The 7,053-nt window shown below is 25.1% G+C and overlaps 1 pseudogene; it reads right to left on the bottom strand.

Annotated features, from left to right (window-relative positions):
- The window catches only part of LOC109861272, a 27,399-nt pseudogene that overhangs the window by 19,185 nt on the left and 1,161 nt on the right, over positions 1–7,053 (bottom strand).

Genomic DNA, 7,053 nt, shown 5'->3' with positions numbered 1-7,053 from the left:
AATCTAGCAAAATGGTATAAGACTTTTCGACTCAGTTTTACTCCTTCTACCTGCCTACGAGAGATTGTACGGCCATTCTGGGACACCCTGTATATGCATATATATAGATATAAATACGCAAATAAATATATATATATATATATATATATATAGATACATATATATATATATATTTATACCAGGTACATCATTGTACTAATATTTAATGTGTGCTTCATTTTTTTTCTTGTTTGTTGTTCTTAAATTTTTTTAAGGACATAATTTTATTAATAACAGTTTTAGTAGACTGGAATGGTTACATTATAGATTTAAATCAATAATTTAATATATTATGTATTGTCAGATTAAGTGTCTGTCCAGTGTATTGGTGTAGTATTATTACTTTCTTCTATGGTAACATTATATAGTACGGTTTATATAAAGGATGATAATACAGTATCTTGATTTTATATATTAGTAATTTTGTTTAATTTATCAATAGCTGTAATAATGTTAGGTTTAAATTTAGTTCGTCTTTTATTTGGGTGAGATGGTTTAATGTTGGTTTCTTATTGTTTAGTAATTTATTCTAATAATTCTTTTTCATATAATTCTGGTATAGTAATTGTTTTATATAACCAGGTTGGTAATGGAGGGTTATTAATGTGTATTGGATTTATATTATCCTACGGAGAATAAAGTATATTTATATTATGCAATAATGTGTTAATTACAATAATAATTTTTCCTGTGGCCATTAGTAAAAGGGCTCAAATTCCTTTTTTTTTGTAATTACTTTAAGTTATAGCAGCTCCTAATCCTGTTTTTTCTTTAGTTCACTCTTCGACTTTAGTTAGTGGTGAGATGTATTTATTCCTTCCATTTAATGAATTGTTAATAATAACTTGATACTTTGATTTACTGTATATTGTTTCTTTAGTAACTCTAGTTATAGCTGGTTTAATAGCTAATTTTGAATTTGATTTAAAAAGATTATTGCTTTATCAACTTTAAGANAGCTGGGGCTAATAATAATAGTTTTAATACTGAGATTTAAGTATGTATTATTTTTTCATTCAAAAATGCTATTTTCACTTCATTATTGTTTTTGTGTGGTGGATCTATAAATCATTTATGATCAAATAATCAAGATATTTGTTTTTATCGGAAAATAAATGAATTTATTTCGTTTATTGTAATAAGATTTTATATTTCTAGAATTTCTTTATGTATCGTTCCTTTTATTGCCGGAGTTTATTCTAAAGACATAATTATAGAGATTATATATTTTAAAAGAGTACCTTTAATAATTGACAATAAAAAAGTTATATCTTTGTGTTTCACTATGAGGTTACTATTCGTTTACTTTATTATATTTTTTGGGGAAAATTAATTTTAATTCTTCGTGGTAGATAATTACTTGTAGGTGAAAAATAAATTTGTATAGATTTATTTTCGTGATTATAAGAGTGATTTTTGGGTCATTAATGTCTCAAGTTAAATTGTTCGATATTTCTTATGTGTACTTACATATTTTATTAAAAATGATTAACTTAAAAGCATGCTTAATTGGTATTGTTGTTTGGATAGTAATATATTTTTCTACTTTTTCAAAATTTTATTTTTTTATTTTATTTTAGATCTACATAAATATTTATATTTGTTTTGTTATATGTATAGACCTTTAATATTTTATTAATATAGGTCATTAGATTTTCATAGAATTTACCGCAAAAGTTGGCTGTTGGTAATAACGGATACAATTACCGTGATAATGACATTTAAGATGCCAGATAGTCAGACTCTAATTATACAACATTTACAAAATGTTAGTATCAAGCTCTTTCTTCAAATTTAAAGTGATGTAGAAAAGAAAAGTGGTTTATATCAAGTCGATTGTAGCATACCATTAGAATTAAGATTCCATTAATAACATGTAGACCATAAAAACTCGTGGCTACAAAAAAAATGTGGATACGTAAATTGAGTCAAAAATAATGAAACATATTTAAAGTATTCTGTAGCTCTAAGGCAGGCAAAATATATTCCTAATAAAATAGTAATTATTAGGTTTATTTTTCTTTCTGTGAAATTTTTTATCATAATTAAATAAAGTGTCCAAGAACTTAAAATTTCTAAAGACACTAAAACATTTGTGTTTAAAAAGAGGATGTCGTAAGAATTACATGCTTTAATTTCCAATGGAAGTTATAATTGGCCACTGTTTATGGCTGGAAATAGAAATGAATAAAAATAAGCTCAGAAGAAGTACCTTACATATAAAGATAACCTTAAAGATAAATGTTTTGAGGCTGCAAAAATGTACGAAAATAAAAATATAAAATTATTGAATAAGATAAATAAAAATGTAGCATATAAAAGTATGATGTCTAAGAAAAAGTATTGGATAAAAACTTTGAATTCCTTAATAATTAAAAAAAGGATTTAATTAATTACTATATATATTTGTGATAGAATTAATAAAAATGGTATTCAAAGTATTGAAATAGAAATTATTATTTCTATTCAGTTTAATAAAAATTAGTGAGATGTTACAATGTCAAATACTCTAAATAGATTTGTTATTATAAATATAAATTTGATTAAATTATATGGGCATTAAGAGTAAGTATGAAATTACTACTTTAGTATAAAAAAGATCATTTATAATCAGATTTAAAAAAACATTTTTTTCCTGTTCGTGAACTAATTATAATAGAGAAATGAATTGATGAATTTAATAAGTATAATAAAACTATGTTTAAGCATANTAAAGGTATTCAAAATAAACGTCTTATCTGTAGTATGTAAGACTATTCAATTAAATATTTTATACAACTGACAATGTACTATTTTTCTGAACTAATTCTTACATTAAAAGTAATCTTTATTTTATTATAAATTGATTTAAAAAATGAAAACTTACATTTTCAGTAATTAATTAAGTAAACTTTACTATATGGGCTAACCCAATTATGAGTTTGATACGCCTTATTTTTTAAAATTTTTATTTTTTGTTCATTTGACAACGACAGGTATAAATCTGTTGTTAATGCTGCAGATTTCTAACCATTGTCTACAAAATAATCTAGGTCTATTTATTCAGATTATTTTTTGATTTAGTCGGTTTAAGGTAAATCGGCCTAAGGTATTTATGTTGATTCTTAGCGGTGGGACACTTTATGAGTAAATTACATCTGCAAATGTGGTTAATCTTTGAATAGGGTATTTAAAAGGAATAACGCAACGGTTGTCAACATTTAATAGGCTGGAAGAAAAATTGTTTTTGTTTGATATAAACAAATCAAATTCTAGGTTTATAATATCAGAATATTCGGATGATCAGTATCATTGCTGACGTAGGGCGTTACTGTTTATGTTGTGTATTAATATTTTATCTGTATAAAACAGAATTTTAATCGATGGAATAACAATAAAAAATACTGTAATCGTACGAACAATAGTCCATAAGATTTCAATACTGTTTCTTTCTAAGAAAGATTGATTAGTAAGATTATTCTATCAGAATGATAATATACATTAAAAAATTAATTTTGTACTAACATCTAAAACTATTATTGTAAAGTCGCGAAAAAAGATTATTATATCGTAGATAAGAGTGGTAGAATTTTGAAGGCCTATAATTCATGTATTCCTTTTTAATAAAAATTTAGATTTCATATATGATATTTAACACAATAGCACTTTTTCTGCCATATTAAAATAACTTGTTGAAGGAATTTTATTGTAACTATGAAACATAGGAGACTAAGATGTTATTCAATTAATAGATAAATTTTGGTGGAATATAAAAGTAATGTTTTGTTTAGATGCTAAATATTTTCACCTAATAAAAGCAAGTAAAATTAATCTTATACTTGAAGTAAGTAAACCTCTTTAATTAAATAATAATTCATGAAATAAATGTTTTAGGGTAATGTCTGTATCGGCAAAATATCCCTCTAAGTCTTAAGAAATGGTGAAGGAAAATGGTTATGTTTACAACAGTAAATAGTGGTAAACCGTAATTATTTAATCAAAAATTATTGAGAGCGTAACCAGTAATAAGAGGGACTCAGTGAATGAATCCTAAAATAATTGAGAATACAGCTCCTACAGATAGGACATAATGGAAACAGATTACAAGGTAGTAAGTATCATGTAATACAATATCAAGTAATAAATTTGATAGTATAAAACCAGGTAATCCTTTTATGTTAAATATAATTACAAATATAAATACAAAGATCATAAAAGAGTGGGAGATATATTTATTATAAACAATTAAAAATTTTTTTACGGCTCCGAAGTTCCCAAACTAATAGTAAATATATATTTGGTCATAAGAGCCGTTCGCTAGGTGTTGTGCGGAGATTATACGTGTACATATATACATATATACGTGTTCATTTGTAACTTTTTACACGTGAAATTTGACTTGTAATAACAATTCTAAAATTCATACACGGTGCTATATTGGCATCTCGTATAAGAGAAATCCCAAATACCCTTTTAATATATTTATTTTATTTTCGTGCAAGGTAGTAATTTATCTAAAGATTTTAATTTCTGTGGGAACAGCAATGATCATTGTAGCTGAGGTGAAAGAAGCTCGTCAACATCTGTTCCTACTAAAAATATATAATGGGTTTATACAATAAATCCTAGAAATCTAATTGCTATTATTGCATAAAGTATTCCTAAGAATACGAATGTTTCTTTTTTCCTTTTTTTACTTATCATAATATGACAGATTATTCCAAATCCTAGTAAGATTAAAATATACACTTCTGGATGTACAAAAATTCAGAATAAGTGGTGGTATAAGATTAAGTGTACTCCTCCTGAGAAAAATGAGGTACGTAATTATTGATCTGTTGAGAGCATGGTGATTGCACCAGCTAGCACAGGTAGTGATAAACCAAGCAGAATAGCTGTAATTAAGATAAATCAGACTATTAAAGGCGTTTTGTCTACAAAAAAATGTTTATGAGTTATATTATTAATTGTAGAGATAAAGTAATAGCTACCAGAATTGAAGAAATTCTTGCAATATGTAGAGAAATATTGTTAAATCTACTGACAAACCTCTGTGGACTTTTATATTTGAGAAGAGAAGAGGGTATACAGTTTAACCAGTTCCAACACCGGAGCTAATAAATCTTTTTAAAGTAAGAAGTATAATAAACGGTAATGGAAGTCAAAATCCTATGTTATTTATTCGTGAATAAGCTATGTCTGCTGACCAAATTGGTAAAAGGACAAGGAAATTACAATATCTTCTAATTATAACTGGCACACCTATAAAAAAACTTATATTAAATGCGTGTTCTGGTACAAGAAAATTATAAAGTTGATCATTGTTAATGATTGCTCCGCATGATCCAAGTTTACTTCGAATAATTATTCTCATTAATGACTTGATTATACCAGCTCATATGGCAAATATAAAGTAGAAAATTCCAATACTTTTATGATTTGTTAAATATAGTCATTTGTTCATTATATATTTATAGTAAATTTAATATATTGGTACTAAAATTAAGTATAAAAATTAGAGTGCTATGTCTGATTTAAGTAATAAATTGTAAATTTATTTAAAAACTACTTTTTTAATACTACAGAACTTTAAGGGTATTTAAGTTATGAATATAATTTTAGTTACTAATCATCAGGTTTTAATTAAATATTTAAAATTTATAAAATAATTATTTCTTAAACTTTAAAGGCTTATAGTTTACTACAAACTTAAAAGTTTTAAAGTATTATAATTAAGTGCGTAAATAAGGGTAAGATAATAAAGGCTGAATTATTTAAATCAAAACTTGATTTTTTTGTCTGAACTTAAATTTAAAGTTTTTTACAAATATGGATCATAAAATTATTTTAATGTGGATAAATGTTATTAACAAGGAACTAAATAAGAGAAAGATTATTAATATCATCATATTTGAATTTTTAATAATAATGTAAATTGTGTGAATTAGTTGAAGATGAAAGACCCCGAATACTCCCTTAACAAAGTTTTTAAAATATTGCCAAACAAAGTTTGTGAGGGTCCAAGATCTTCTGTTTTGAAGATGAAAACAGAATTTCCAAGTCACATTCTTTTGCTTCACAAAGCAGCTGCACGGCGGTGATCTTTATTCCTGCGTGCGCCTAGTTTTTCATCTTTTTCACTTTGAGAGTCTTCTGTGATTTCTCCGTCTCTGTGTGAGAATTTCACAGCATATTCTGTGGCACTTTGTGTTGATTTTTCTGCAATATGAAAAACTTAAAATCAATACTATTTTTGAATTGTTTTCTAGGTTAAAAAAATTCTATCCGCGATACGTACATGTCTCAATTAGAAAAATATCAGAATATCAAGATTTGATATAAAATCTCGCATTGATTTGTTCAATATTTAGTCAAAAGTTTGTAAAAAACTATCAAATTTCACAAACTTATAATTCAGAAAACCTTCCAAAATATTAATGTTTACTAAGTTTTTATATTATAAATCAACTTATGTTTTAATATGATTAGCTTCTCTTCTAATATCATTATCTTTCTAACATCAGTATTAATTTTTACATCCCTAATAACAAGAATATTATCCAGCATACTCCAAATTTGATTTATTATAGAAATTAATACTTTTATATTCGTCAATTACATATTCATAATAATTTAAGAAAAAAAAATTATTTTTACTTATTTTGTAATACGAGTTCTAGCATTTTTAATTATATTGTTTGCCATAATTATCAACCTAGTAATTGTAACTTTGAAACATTTCATATTAATTTTATCTTTATTTTTAAAACGTAGAATTACCCCTTTCCATTTATGATTAACATTTTAAGCAAATTTCTAACCTGGCAGGCAATTGCACTTTTACTAACTTTTCAGAAATTGCATCCATTTAATATTTTTATCTTACTAAGATTACAAGACCAATCTTTATGTTCTTAATAATAACAATATATTTTATATATTCTTAAATATAACAATAAGTGTTTTTCCTGTTTCTATAATCAACAGTACAAGAATAAAAATATTAATTACAGATTTCTTCAGTAATAAAACAAG

The sequence above is a fragment of the Pseudomyrmex gracilis genome, unplaced genomic scaffold (assembly GCF_002006095.1).
Source record: "Pseudomyrmex gracilis isolate BER0280 unplaced genomic scaffold, ASM200609v1 scaffold_669, whole genome shotgun sequence".
Taxonomy (NCBI): Eukaryota; Metazoa; Arthropoda; class Insecta; order Hymenoptera; family Formicidae; genus Pseudomyrmex; species Pseudomyrmex gracilis.
The sequence above is the reverse complement of the archived record's forward strand: the minus strand, read 5'-3'. Positions and strand labels throughout refer to the sequence as shown.